This window comes from Carcharodon carcharias, chromosome 8 (assembly GCF_017639515.1).
Source record: "Carcharodon carcharias isolate sCarCar2 chromosome 8, sCarCar2.pri, whole genome shotgun sequence".
Classification (NCBI taxonomy): Eukaryota; Metazoa; Chordata; class Chondrichthyes; order Lamniformes; family Lamnidae; genus Carcharodon; species Carcharodon carcharias.
Genome location: NC_054474.1, coordinates 175772406 through 175787920, shown reverse-complemented (window position 1 = coordinate 175787920; position 15515 = coordinate 175772406). Strand labels below are relative to the sequence as shown.

Genomic DNA, 15515 nt, shown 5'->3' with positions numbered 1-15515 from the left:
TCCAACTGGTGTTAGACCTTTCTCTGCTCCTTCTCCATGGCAGTCCCGTGTCCATCACTCACCTCTTATAAAGCATTACTAACTGGGCTTTCTCGTTTTGGGTGAAGCAACTCTGCAAAACCCAAGTATATTTGGACTGGGCCAAAAGCTCCTCCCGACTTGCTCATCCACCAGAAATGTGGCAGAGTGGGGCTTCTGAGTAACAGTCTCTGGCTGTCGTAATCTGCCTTCCGGGGATTGCAGCATGTCATCATTAGAAGGGAAGTGTGTCATGTGATCCAGTCTCAGTTTCACTTTGATCTGGAGCAGAACACAGCAGACACGGCCTTGTTACTGATGACTTCAAGATTTCTCTCCATGTATATGTGTGCTCCTGTTTCTAGTTTAAATCAGTGAACCCACAACATGTTTACCTAATCCCTTTTGAGTGCTTGGTGCCTTTTAATCATTATATCATTGTAAAGATATAACACTGTCCCCATTCTAAGCCCTAGGGCCAGGGACATTTGCATATGGCGGGGAGGCGGGGGGGGTTAGTTGTGGCATTTGTGGTGTTACTGGGGTGCCTGTCTTAATGGGTAGCAGGAATTTCACTGCAGCACCATGCCACGCCATGACAAGGGCAGCTGCAGGAGAGCTGTCACACGGGCCGTGTGGGAACTGACCTACTCACCACCCGCAATTGGGTCCATGCTGCCATTTTACGCGGCCAATTAAGGCCCATCCAGCGTGAATCACGTCACCCGAGGGCAGCGGGAGTGGGTGGGCGGCGGTGGGACTGCAATGACCACCGGGTCCAATGGTGACCCGGGCGGCCTGTTTTAAAAAGCTGCTGCAGCCTTTCCAAGGCTGTGAATCACGGCCAGTGGACGGGCTCCCCAGAGCGCTGCTGGTGAGCAGGCCAGGCAGGAGGGTAGGACGGGGGGGCACTGTGCCCCTCGTTTTTCAGATGATTGCCTTGCTGCCCTCCTTGAGGTCCTCGTATCCCAGGGACGAGAGGAAGAGGCCCTCCTACATCACCAAACGCGCCTGGGAGGAGGTGGTGGAGGTGCTGAGCTCCCGCGATGTGGTGCGGTGCACCTGGATCCAGCGTCGCAAGCATTTCAATAGCCAGTTGCTCTCAGGAAGTGAGAGGACAATGTTGGCATTGGTCACTTAACCCAGCAAGTTGGCTTTCCCCCCCACCACCCCAAGCCTGAGTGTAGTGACAGCATGAAAGCATTGAATCATTGACGCCATGTGTCCTTCACTGGGTGGGACAGCAGATATTGCCCATGCCGAGGTCACCCTGAGAGGGTGGTGATGAGATGGGTTCTGCCCCCACAGCATGTGGTACACTGAGACCCACATGACTGTTTTGGGGGTAACCTGGAGGAGCTGCACCTGGGCACAGAGCTGGAACTCCAGGACATGTCAAAGTCAGGGTGATGAGATGCTGGGAGGGGAGCTTCAAGGTGGCGTTGGCACCGATCGATCTGCTGCCCTCTGCGCTCCACCTGCTTGCGCCTCCTTGTTATGGAAGGTTAGACCGTTTGGTGCCTAATGTGATGTGGGCAGCATTTGGTCAAGGGGGTGGGAACAGGCCTAGAATCTTTGTGTGAGTGTTCGGCAGCAGCGGGGTGAGGGGGCACTGGAGCCCTACAATGTCCCACTCTGGTTGGGGTGGGCCGTGTGTGAAGAGAGTCCGGGTACAATTAGCATTAATCAATGCTCCTCTCTCCTTTTCAGGAGGAGAATGCACATAATGCCGCTGAGCGGGTGAGGACTGGCAAAGGGCCGGCACAGTTAGCCACCATTACCAGGTTCAAGCAGGAGGCCCTGGATTTGGAGAGGCGCCATGTGCCCAGGTCCACGGTGTCGGTGAGGCTGGGCTGCCAGGGGCAGATATGTTTGCCCAGCAGTGAGATCACCATTGTTCTCCCCACAGCCATGGCAGTGCTGAATGTTCAGTGATTGAAGTTTACAACATGGCCTGACCATTGTTTATAAATGGATGAGCGCATAATGATCCGGGGGACAGGGATACACATTGACATTGTCTCCACGTTAACTGATCCAATGTCCTTGTTCTTCCTTTCAGCATCATTGGAGCTGGGCTGGGAGGAGGAGCAGCAGAGACCCCCTCTCACACCTGAGGGCCCTGAAGTCTCACCAGCGTCACACCATCTCTGCCAGGCAGGCACCAGCGCAGATACTAGCACCTCAGAGGGAACTAGAACATTGGCTAGTGTCCCGGGGCACAGCGGTGAGAGCACTTCACAGTCGCTGGAGGAGTTGGCAGAGACAGAGAGTGCCCATGGTGTCAGCAGTTGGAGGACTGCAGGGGACCAGGTACATGCCCAGTTGGTGCCTGATGATGTGTCTCTGGAGTTGTCCGTGACGCAGCAGGAGCAGGAAATGTGGCCGGGTGTGCAGGAGCATCTGCTGGAGATACATGAGGCTATGCTTGGCTTGGTCTCCGTGGTGGAGGAGTCTACATGGGCGATTGCTGAAGCAATAAGCCACATGTCCGAGTGCCATGCGTCCTCCATGGAGAGAGTGGTGACTCTCGTGGAGAGGCTCCTCCAGGAGACCCATCAGGGCTTCCTGGGGATACGCTCGGACCAGCAAGTACCTCACATCGGCATTGATCTCAGCTGGTCAGTGCCAGTGTGGGAGATGGTCTGGGCACCAACTTTCCCAGCTCGGTGCCCATCCATCCATGGTGAGCAGGGAGGTCTGAAGCAACCTCACGTCGGTGCAGCAGCTGCCTGTCGTCTCTGTGGGCACCTCTCAGGGCGCTCCGGATGAGGGTGGCAGATCCTCTGCCCCTCTGCTAGTGACCGTTACAACTGGTCAGGCTGCAACGACTGGGGAGATGCAGCTGTGGAACTGGCAGCTCCCTCCCAGGCGGGGCCTGTACAGGCTCCACGGGCCAGAGGACGTCCGCCAAGGTCATCGAGGCCAACAGGACAGCAGGGTCAGCAGGCTGGCTCAGATACCACTCCCAGCGAGGGGGCAGCACCAAGACGTAGCACCCGGAAACATAAACATAAGGCACCTTAGGCACCGGGTTTATCACTGGTGCTTTTGTGTTGGCCCCAGATGAGGTTTTTATGAGTTGGTGTGATGTTTAACACCTTTGTCATTTTGTTTCCTTAAGTTCATTTTGTTATATCATTAAATTCAGACATGTCACCGTGACTGAGGGAGACTCTTTTCCTCTGCAGGTGCATGGTTACCCATGATGCTATGAGTGATTTATATCACATTGAGCTTTATTGACAGGCCCTTAGTTAATGTTCCTATCCAGGCAGATTTAGCACTCAGGTATCGAGCATGGAGCCTACAGCCCAGGCTTGTCCTGGAGGGTCCATCTGTGGTGTTCTAGCTGAAGGTTTATTGGATTAAAGCCTCCTGGGTGTCCCTGCCTCCCTGGAGTATGCCCGGGTCACTGTCTACCCCCTCAGCATCTCCCTGTGCGTGCTCATCCTCGGACTCACTGCTGGACTCATCGTGTGCAGCCGCAGCCACTGTGTCTACATCTTCATCATCCGCAGCATCCCCCATTTCCAGTGCAAGATTGTAGAGAGTGCAGCATGCAACCACTATCACTGAGACACATGATCTGGGGGGTACTGGAGTGCGCCCCCTGAGTGGTTCAGGCACTGGAAGCGCATCTTGAGAAGACCGATGCTTCTCTCCACCACAGCCCTTGTGGAGGCTCCTATTGTACCGCTGCTCAGCTTCTGTTCTTGGATGGTGGAGAAGCGTCATGAGCCACCTTCTGAGGGGATAGCCCTTGTCACCCAGCAGCCATCCATCCAGCCGGGCTGGAGCACTGAAGAGCCCCGGCACCTGGGAGTGTCTGAGGGTGTAGGTGACGTGGGAGCTGCCTGGGTACCTTGCACAGACTTGTAGAATCAGCATCCTGTGGTCACACACTATCTGCACGTTCATGGAGTGGAAGCCCTTCCTGTTGACGAAGGCACCGGGCTCACCTGCTGGCGCCTTGATGACCACATGTGTACAGTCTATAGCACCCTGGACACGGGGGAAGCCAGCAATGGCCGTGAAGCCTCTGGCTCGCTGTGTCTGAATTGCCTGGTCACAGCGGAAGTGGATGAAGGTCAATGCCCGTCTGAACAAAGCGTCTGTAACCTGCTTGACACAAGTGTGGACAGCTGATTGGGAGACACCACAAAGATCACCCACCGAGCCCTGGAAGGAGCCAGAGGCATAGAAGTTGAGGGCAGCTGTGACCTTCAGAGCCACTGACACGGGGTGTCCACCCACACAGTTAGGGGAGATCTCAGGGCCACCCATCTGATAGATATAGTTGACTGTCTCCCTTGACAGACGGAGCCTCCTTCGGCACTGCACCTCAGACATATTGAGGTAGCTGCTTCACTACCTGTAAACCCTGGCAGCAGGATAGTGACATCTTCTGTGGCCCCTTCTGCCTTGGACTAGCTGTTGGCCCTGCACCGCTTGTGCCTGCGCCTGACCTCCCAAAGGTGGTTCCCCTGGAGGCTGAATGTACACTCCTGGCCTCCTCCCCTTTCTGGCCCTCCCTTCCTCCTCTATATTTTACAGTTCCAAAGAAGAGTTGCATTGTTAACTCTGTTTCTCTCTCCACAGACACTGCCAGACCTGCTGAGTTTTCCCAGCACTTTCTGTTTTTAATACTATTACAGTAGGATATGAATAACAAATGACCTCTTCAACTGCCAACCATTGTGCATTTCTTAAGCACTGCCTCAAACTATTTTTAAATAGCTCTCTATATTTGCCTTGAAAAATTGCCAATCTGAAAGGTTCCAGGAATACTCTGATACAAAATTTCAACACTCGGAATCCAGATGCAATATTCAAGTGGTTCCTTTATTACGCATGTGGGGAGCAAACGCTGGGTCATCCAGGCGCTTCTCCACCGAGGTTCAAATGAGCAGAGTTTATATATCTTTTACTATCAGTTACAACTTAATGGGATTCGTTAGACAAAGGCCACAGCACAATGACCATTGTGTTCCTGTATAGTAATTAGTGCAGAGACTGGGCACTGTCCTTTTAGAAGATGGCTATCTGACAGTGCGAAATGGCCTTCCCCATTTCTTGATTGAGTTATCCTGTGTCCCCGCCCATGTGTCTCCCATTTCCTAATTGCAAATTGACAGCTGAGCCCTTTGTACAAGTTTATAGCTTTCAATGTAAGGCTGCGACTGTTTGTGACTGTTTCTGTTTCCGCTACATTGGAGAGACCAAACGCAGACTGGGTGACCGCTTTGCAGAACACCTGCGGTCTGTCCGCAAGCATGACCCAGACCTCCCTGTCGCTTGTCATTTCAACACTCCACCCTGCTCTCATGCCCACATGTCTGTCCTTGGCCTGCTGCATTGTTCCAGTGAAGCTCAACACAAACTGGAGGGACAGCACCTCATCTTCCGACTAGGCACTTTACAGCCTTCCGGACTGAATATTGAGTTCAACAACTTTAGATCATGAACTCTCTCCTCCATCCCCACCCCCTTTCCGACACCACCGCCCTTTTTTTCAATAATTTATATAGATTTTTCTTTTCCCACCTATTTCCATTATTTTTAAATGTATTTCCATCCATTGTTTTATCCCCACCTTTTAGCCTATTTCAACCCCTTCACCCCACCCCACCCCCACTAGGGCTATCTGGACCTTGCTTGTCCTGCTTCCTACCCTTAATTAGCACATTCCTTTAGATAATATCACCACCTTCAACACCTCTTTGTCTTTTTGTCTGTGACATCTTTTGGTTATCTCTACCTATCACTGGCCCTCTATCCAGCTCTACTTGTCTCACCACCCCCCCCTTCTTAAACCAGCTTATATTTCACCCCTTTTCTATTTTTACTTAGTTCTGTTGAAGAATCATACAGACTCGAAACGTTAACTGTGTTCCTCTCTGCAGATGCTGCCAGACCTGCTGAGTTTTTCCAGGTATTTTTGTTTTTATTTTGGATTTCCAGCATCCGCAGTATTTTGCTTTTTGCTATTAACTGCATTGAGCCTGTTTATCGTAAACTCCCCCATTATTGGCCGGAAACCAAAATTTTAAACATCTACAACAGCTTGCTGTTGTGTAACAGTGGTGTGTGCAATTGGGCAGTTAACCCAGTTAAATCAACAACAAAACAAAAACAGAATTACCTGGAAAAACTCAGCGGGTCTGGCAGCATCGGCGGAGAAGAAAAGAGTTGACGTTTCGAGTCCTCATGACCCTTCGACTCGAAATGTCAACTTTATTCTTCTCCGCCGATGCTGCCAGACCTGCTGAGTTTTTCCAGGTAATTCTGTTTTTGTTTTGGATTTCCAGCATCCGCAGTTTTTTGTTTTTATCCCAGTTATAAATCAACCACAGTTTTTACTATGGTTGATTTTTCTTTTTCTAAACTCTGTATCTGGTGAATTGGGCTTTGAGGTTCATCTTTAACTTGGGGGTAGGGTTGAAGCTGACCAAGCAGCCAACCACCCCTCCCAAACCCACCACTTCAGAGAGCACACAGGCTGTTTGATTTTAAGGATCAGGCATCAGTAGCAAATTGCCTGCCAAATTCACAACCAAAATGGTCAGGAAGCACTGCCCAGCTGTGAACTGCTTGGAGGTCGCTGTCACAAACTAACAGGAATGCTCCAAGGTAAATGAATTTGAGGGGCTCTGGGAAGGGAGCCACAGTTGGCAAGAGATAGGGAAGGATGGAGTGGAATAAATATCAAGGCACCAATCACACATAAGGGATTGATTAACACAGTATTCATTGTTCATTTCTTTTTATTTATTCGTTCACAGGATGTGAATGCTAGGCCAGCATTTATTGCCCAACCCTAACTGTTCTTGAGAAAGTGATAGTCAGCCACCTTCTTGAACTGTTGCAGTCCATATGGTGCAGGCACACCCACAGTGCTATTAGGGAGTTCCAGGAATTTGACGGAGGGTCAATTATTTTGGGCCAAATAGATGATAGCATTCTTATATTGTTGCAGAGCCTTCTGGTGATGTGCACAGACACATATTCATATCCTTAAAGGTATACCATGACATATCCCCGTGTTTTTTTTTAAAGATACTGCCCCCCACTTCCAAACAATGGTCATATTTACAACACATGCATGTCCTTATTTGCACTTTACAGGTTTGTGATCTATAAAACTCATATTCTTATAAGTCTCTGAAGTGTAAAGGTGGTCTCCTGTATGCTCCAATTTAGTGATTGTAACATTGCCTAGAGGTTTCTTTATCTTCTCACAGTACTCCATCAGAATATTACTGTTGGATGTCGTTCCTGGTTGTGTTTGGGACCTTGTTCTGGATGCAATAGGATTGCACAGTGGTTGAGGAGTTGGTATGTTTCCGATTGGTCCTCGGTTGCACCTCACTGTTGCACCTTTGTGTGTGGTGACTTCACAGGACCTCGGTTCTGACCAGATCCTTGTCACTTCAGCTGACTGCCGCATACCTCCTGTGGGATCTTGCATTTGAAATTATTGTCCCAGCTGTAAGCAGGGCCAGTGTGCACCTGCATTCCTGTCACACACACATTGGTCATCCTCCCCTGTTTCTTTTAAAAGCTGCTCTCTCTAGCTTCTGAGAGAGCAGAGTGGGTAAGAATAGGTAGATTGGTTCACGCTGGCTGCCAAGTGAACTCCACCAATGATGGAATGGTTGCACTTGCAGGTGTTGCTCTCACTGCAATGTGTTTGATCTGTTTGGTCTGTCTACATCTGAGAATTAGAGATTTTACTGTATGAATCTTTCTTTCAGCCAGGCCATTAAACCTAGGGTAGTGAGGAGAAGAAGTGTGATCAATATTTCAGCCCTCACAAATATCCTGGAATGACTTGCCAATAAATTGAGGACCATTAGCCAAGGTGATCTCTCTGGATGCGCCAAGTAAACTGAAGGTAGCACTTGAAGTATGTGCTACAGTTGCACTGGATATATCGTGCAATTGATGGATGATGGGGTATTTGGAAAAATAGTCCATGATTATGAAGAAGTCAGTGCTATGGACATGGAAAAGGTTGGAAGCAAGCTTGGATCAAGGATGAGTAGGAACCTCATGTGGTAGAAAGTGGTTCCTTGTGCTGACTTGGCATATTCTCTTGACATGCCTCGCACTTCTTAACAATGACTTCAATCTTATTGTTCGTACCTGGCTAATAGACTATCTTGCAAGTCTTCTCACCTGATCTATGCCCATGTGTGAATGTTGAAGTTGTTACAGCATGTCACATCGCAAAAATGTCCGGTATGATGACCTGCTTCCATTGATCCTCCAGGAGGTGCCTAGCTCATCCTGATCAGGCCAAAAGGGTCTCACGTTTCTGTCGACATGCTGAATGGAGGCAGGCGATTCTTTGGTGATGGTTTTCCAGAGCTCCTGTCGCATAGAACCTTTTGCAGTTTCCTCTTGTAGTTGCTAACATTTGAGTTGTGCAAAATGCATCAGGTCAATTTGTAGAACATCTTCAGGTTCAATGTCCATCAAGTCACTACGTCTAAGAAAATATCTCATGTCTTCGCCAGATTGGACAATCTATCAAGTGTATCTGATGTGACCATCAAGTTATCAGGTTTGTACCTAATCTCACAGACATTACCTCAGATCTTTATCAAGAGATGTTGAAACCTTGGCAGTGCATTGGTCAAAGTTTTCCTCCAAATCATCCCAACAGCAAGTGGTCAGTTTCTACCACAAAGCTTTTTGCTGAATAAGTAGGTGTGAAAACGCATAATTCCAAACACCAAGGCTAATGTTTACTGCTTGATGTTAGATTAATTGGACTGTGCCACAGATAGGGATTTTGAAGCAAATGTAATGGGTTTATCTTTTTGTGATATGCATGCCCCTAAATCTTATTGTGACCTGTCTACTTCTAGGGTGGTTATCTCCCAATGATCGTAAAATTGCAAAACCAATGCTTCTGATAATGACTGTTTCAGTGCTTCAATGAAATGTTGGTTGTCTTCGTGTGGCAGAAAAGGCTCCTCCTTTCTCAACAATTCCCTTAAAGATGATTTTTGTGTGGAATTGGAAATCTAAGGAGACAAGAAATTAAAAAGTGATCTAAGCATCTTCAAATATCTTTCTTATCTTAGGGTGTTTGCCTGGCATGAATATCCTCTAGTTTACTTGGACCACAACATATACAAGCATTTGAATAAATAGAGCCAAAGAAATTGAACTTGATGACGTTGATGTCATATTTAAGTCTATTGAACACAAGCTCTTCATTACACGCTGCTTGCATCAGTAGGTGGAAGTTATGGTCTTGGTCTTTGCTTTGTTCTTCTCAAGATGGCTATATCATCTGTGATACATACGCATCCTGGTATAGTGCATGTAATGTGATCCATATGCACTTAAAAGAGATCCTGGCTAACAGATAGCCCAAAAGGAAGTCGTTGGCAGCAATATGGCCCAAATAGGGTCCGAAACAAAGCCAGTTCCAGGGACTTCTCCGCTAGATGTACTGACATCAAATTGTCAAAAGAACTTTGCCCCCATGAATTTTGGATTTAGCTCTCTGGAAGTGGATATTTTGCGTGGACAATACTTCAAACCTCTATTCAAATGTCTCAGATCAAGACATACTTGCAGTGTCCTGTCCTTCTTTATGACATGTGACCGAGCTGCACCAATCCGCATGCTCTTGTACCTTTCCGATAATTCCATCCGTTTCCATTTTGTCCAGTTCGACTGTCACCTTGGCTGCAACTTGCCTGGTGGGTTTATTGATGGAATTGCATCTTGCTGCAAGTGTGGTGTTGCAGCTCCCTGAAAACCAACAAGCCTGTCAACACACCCTGGATATTGCGATATCAGATCGTCAGCCAAAGTGATAGGTGTAACTTCTGATGTTGATTGGCCTTGTGGTGTTTGGCTGATTCCATGGATGGTAACCAATGTGAGGTCGTGACCTGCAATCGCAGGGCCTTTGGTTTCTATGATGTAAAATATCTGAGACACCCAGCATGATTGGTTGCACTTGCACTCTAGCACAATGGATCCTGCGCATGGAATAACTGAGCCTTTACGTGCTGAAAGTTTCACAGTGCTCGGTTTCACCATGGCCCTCCACTTCCGTGGGTACGTGTCTTGTAGAACTTGCCAATACAGACTTTCTGAGGACAGATTATCTGAATCTTGGAAGCGCTTCTGACGGTGTGTTAACATCTATGTGTTTTGTGAGATTGACGGTGTGAACTGTGTGCTCACCATCGTATGTCTTGCACAGCACTGTCGTTGCCTGGTTTGTCAAACACCTCACGTATGTGTGTTTCTTACAGGATAAGGTGTGGCCATTGCTGTAGCTCACAGGTTCCACCTGTCTCCAGTGTGTTTGGGTCTTTGCATGATTCTTTGTAGCTCCTTCAGCCTTTGCTCTGTTGTACTGCCGCTGCCTGTGGCCCTTTCTCTCACATGCCCTGCAGCAATGATGAAATGCTGAGCATTTCTTTGGTGCATGCACAAGTCCACACCTTCCACACATCTTCCTAGGTTTGGTATTCTAGTGACTGCGTCAATGGTTAGGATTGTACGTAAGACATGTAAGCTTTGTCAGTCTGTGATGATTGCTTCATACTTTCGTCCATCCTTGAGTAGCTCATCAATGCTGTAGCTTTAAGGCTTGCCCAGCACATCTTTCTGAAATGCTTCCATTTGAGTGAATGCAATCAACAACTCAGCAATTCTCTGCCAGCTCTACTTCTGAGTAATCACAGAAACTCCCTTTTCTTTGTATCGATTGATGAGATGATCTGTGGGTTCTTTAAGCTGTTGGTGGTATGACCTGAATTCCAGGTAACCTGACTCTGAACCAGTCTTGCAAAGTTGTCCAAATCTGTTTGGGATCTTTCTGTTCCTTTTCTGTTTGCCCGGATGTGTTTAACCTATGCAGACCTTCATTTCCAACGGTTAGACTAAACTTTGTGGCTGGCTTGCTTGGTTCAGATGCGCTTGAGCCAAGAAACCATAGCTCTGTACGTTGTTTAAATATGTTGAATTCAGATCAGTAGGTCACCTGTATTCCAAGTTAAGCTTGGGAATTTTGCAGACATTTTTACTGTATTCCCTGGACCTTCTGCTGTGCTGTTTAATTAAATATTGCTATTGCTGAGGACTGAGAATGCTTCAGATAAATTGTTGCCGGTCAGCTTCTTGTGGTTCCTCTACTCACCAGGGCACACTCTGCTACTGCTGTAATGCCAGCAATGAGTATTATTGTTGCCGCTTTTGCGTGCTTTTCTCAAACTCTGCTCATGAAGAAGAATTGTGACGGTAGCGCACCACGATGCTCTGCAAAGTAAATAATGGCGTTGTTGCTTCTTCTTCCTCATCATTAGGTAGATAGGGATTAGGTAGGTAGGTCAGCTGTTTCTCACGTGTTGGTGCAGACTCGATAGGCCGAAGGGCCTCTTCTGCACTGTGTGATTCTTGTGATTCTGATTCTAATTCTGTGAACTCCTGATTTCGCTTGCTGTTATCCCAACTTTACTCACCGTGATTCGCACGATGGTTCTCGGCTCTCCCTTGCCCGTGATCGATCCGCTCCGACCACTCAGCCTTCCCGACTGAGGATAGCCCAGTGCTGGTCCTATTGACCTGCTCTCTCATTTGTGGGACTGACAGATTGTACATTGCAATCCCCCGCTAGAGATCACACATCCAGCATTGACTAAGCACTGCTATAAACATCAGCGCCGTGTGCTTACCAGCTTGTTGCCTCAGCACTGGCACAATGTTATGTTTTCAAAGCTTTTCACTGCAGTCACCAAACTGCATTTTAAGAACTCTTTGATGCCACAACTTCATTGTGGTTTAAGAAGAGACTCTGATAGCTGCTACCATGTCGAGGGTATTCTTGAAAAATTCTCGATGCTGCTACCATGTGGAGCCCTTAAAAAAGTCCAAAGCTGCCACCCTGTCATGCTCTTATAAAATAAGTCCTTATTTGCTCTATAAACATCAAGGTGCCAACCGCGCATAAAGGGTTAGTTATTCTTTATGACTAATTTTGAGGTTAACGTTTCACATTACTCACAGGCTCAATTATTAAGCCTCAGATAAGATGGTAGCAGTCTGACATTGTTGCAGACCTTGGAAATGCGTCTGAGCTGGGGTTTGCTCACTGTGTGCAGACAGCGACACTAAGATTAAATCAGGGGACACACTGTACCATTTTCCTTCTGACCTGTACCTCCCCCTGTCAGCACTCGGAAAATTGTACACTGTCCCGGAGGCACTGGGACCCCCAGAGACAACCCCCGGGCTTCACGATTTTTAAATCACACCAGCAGTTCAAAACTCGGCCCATCTGTTTTCCAAATAAGACTTTTAATCGAGGTTCTGCGTGTCTGTTTTGGGTGGATCTCTTTGCACTAGTGAAGAAAAGCTGGAGAGGGGAGGTCTCCGGCTAATCTTTATCTTATGACGAACATTGCCCAAAAACAGATGAATTAGGAATTCTTCATTAGCCACTGTGCTTAAGCTAACTTAACGGCCAGGAGTCTGCCCTCGTTGGGCGGGTTCGACAGGGGCAAAAGCGGCCGCTGCCCGCGATCGGGCCCCATCCGCAATTTCACGCTGGCGGGACAATTAAGTGTGAGACGCGCGCTGCAGCGCTGCCTGGGTTAGCGTGGGAGGAGGGCCAGAGAACAAGTTCACACATGCAGACGAGTGTGCGCAGCGAAAGCTCCTTGAAGCACAGAGCTGCCTCGGGGAGCTGAAGATTTTTAAAAAATCAAAGATAAAGAACTTTAAGGCGTTAAAAAGTCCCCTCGTGTGACTCTGTTACATGAGCAGGGACATGTCATGAATGAAATGTTAAAATTTTTATTTAATTTTTAAGTGCTGTTGGGAACCTCATGCCACCCGTTCACGGATGATGTTTCCTAAAAAATCCAAAGGCCGCTTTGGCCTTTTCTCTTGCCCCGCCCACCGTAAGGTTGGTTGGGCTGTGAAAAGTTTAAGTCAATTGGTACTTTAACAGGCCTGTTAATTGTCGGTGGGCGCGCTGCAGACTCGTGCACACACCCTCCGACCGAAATACCGCACAAGTGCGCGATGATGTCGGGACTCTCGCTTGACATAATTGCGCATCATTTTACACTTGTTCGCGTCGGACACACACTCATCCAACAATATTCTGCCCAATAACCATGACTGCAATTCACAAGTAATTCGTTGGATGTAAAGTGCTTTGGAACATCCTGAGGGGTTGAAGAACACAGTCTTTTTTCCAACATACAGGTACCTACATCTACTAATCCAATTCTGAATCCTTGGTGGGGATCAGATATTTTTCTATGTCACAGCAGACCGCAGTAGAATGGCAGATGACACTAATCTCATTAACAATCTTACAATGAATCACTTCTTATCATCATTTTTCATACTACAGTTTCCAACGATTTCTTAGAGGTTGACATTATGTAGCAATAGTAAACTCCAAGTGATAACCAGACCTACTTAGTAACAGGGGGTTGATACAAAATGATTATTTCTAATAAGTAACTTTGTATATTTAGTTTGAGATGAACTGCTGCAGCACCTCGGTTTTTTTCTTACATTTCAATGAATTAGTTTACTCATCAGGGTGAGGGAGATGAAAGTCAAACATTGTGTTATTTTCAGTACTGAGTACGTTTCAAAAGGCTCCACGCCTGAATTCTTAGATAATGTCTGTTGGTTGCATTTTTTGAATTCCTTGAAGTCTTACTACATCCGCTTTGCCATTTCCATCTGCAGCACTGGAATACATGTCATGCGCAGTCCATGATTTCACCAACCTCTCTGCCCAAATGCTGCAGCAGCAGAATTCATTAGTTATAAAAGACAGTTGGCGATAGAGTATCAAAGGTGCAACATCTGTAAGTTTGGGCTGAGTTCACAGCTGATTCCCCAAGTTTTTGAATTGGGTGTCATCTGTGTCACTCATGCCTCTGAGAATAGGAACATTGAATATTGGACTCTTTTGCATCGCCTCCTTCAATCTTAATTAAACAGTAGTGTTTGTGGGTGAGCCCCAATGCATATAGATGGTATAGTGAGGAACCAAGCAAGCTGGATTGTGGATTTGCCTTGGATTCAGAATCACCCCTTTACAAAATGAACTTGCCAAGGCAGAGGTAAAAATCAATTGAACTACCTCTAACTTCAGGTAGGTAGATATTATGTAACAACCCACACCAATAGCGGAATTTTCCACCCCCCCCCCCAGCCCCCCCAACCAACCGCCGCCCACCCTCCCCCCGCCTCCGCCGCAAGTCAATGGACTCCTGGCTGAGGCACCACCTCCCCCGAGGCTGGTCCCACCCGAGACAGAGCCTGAGCATGGCCAGGACGGGTGTCCCATGTGGGAATCGAGATACTGTTTCAAACCAACTTCGATCAGGCGAACAAGAAGCAAAGCTTTGGGAATTTAGAATTGGGATCCCAGCTGTGAAGTAGGTGAAAGAATTCTTATGTGAGTAAAAAATGTTCAAGCATTTTCATCCTCAAGGTGAGGAGTTGTACGAAAGGCCATGTTTAATAATTAGTTGTAGTTTAGTTATTGTCATGATCAAGTACTCCAAGTATATTAATCAATTAATCTAATGTGAAATTCTGCTTAATTGTAATTAATGTAGCACATGAATATCATGGGACTGGCTCTTTGTCTCTAGCTGCATCCTTACTCGACAAGTGAAATACACCACATGACCCTAGGCCAGTGCAAAGCTATACTTTTATGGTTTAATTACAGAGCAAGTGTTGTAAAGTCAGTTGAGGTTGAACAAATCCAGGTGTACAACTGTTATACTCCCTAACAATTAACACTTAACAGTTATACTTGAGTTAGAAGGCCCTATTGTATGAAGTAAAACAGTAGTGAGGCTTCAAACATTCAGCGTTATGTCTTAAGTTAATTTAGCCTTTTAAGTTGTAACGTCTTAAAAGAAGCAGTCACTTTCCTTCACAATATATAACCAGCTTTGATTCTGTAAGATCTATGCAATTCTTCTGACTCTTATTACTTACGAACATTCAACCGAAAGTGAATTATGCTGCATTTTACAGCCTTGTATTACTGTTGTTAGACTGAGTTGGCAGAGCTGAGCTAAAAGGAACTTTCAGTTCTGACTAACTACGGACCATGCTGGGTACAGATATGCTGTCTCGAGCTTCACAGAATTTATTCAGTAATCACAATAAGTACACAAATGCCATACTTAATGAAGGTGGTGGAAGCAGTCAGTTTACTTTGGAACATCGGCTCATGACCTTTGGCTGACTACAGCACTGTCTCTTGAAGTGTTCCGTTGATCTAAGTCTGTCTGTCTTCTTGCTGCGTATCTTGTTACCTCAGCTTTATGTACTGATTTTTATACACACTTTGAATGGGCTTTATGTTGGAGTAACTCTGTAATTTCTGCATTCGTTTAAGGCTGTGAGCCACTTTGTACTTTTCCAATTACTAGCAACCATTATAAAAGTGTGCACCAGCAAGCAGTTCTTTC

At 46.9% G+C, this 15515-nt stretch overlaps 1 protein-coding gene across 1 annotated transcript in view; it reads right to left on the bottom strand.

Annotated features, from left to right (window-relative positions):
• Positions 1-15515, bottom strand: part of ptgs1 (prostaglandin-endoperoxide synthase 1) — a 101398-nt gene that overhangs the window by 40245 nt on the left and 45638 nt on the right. The window lies entirely within an intron of this gene.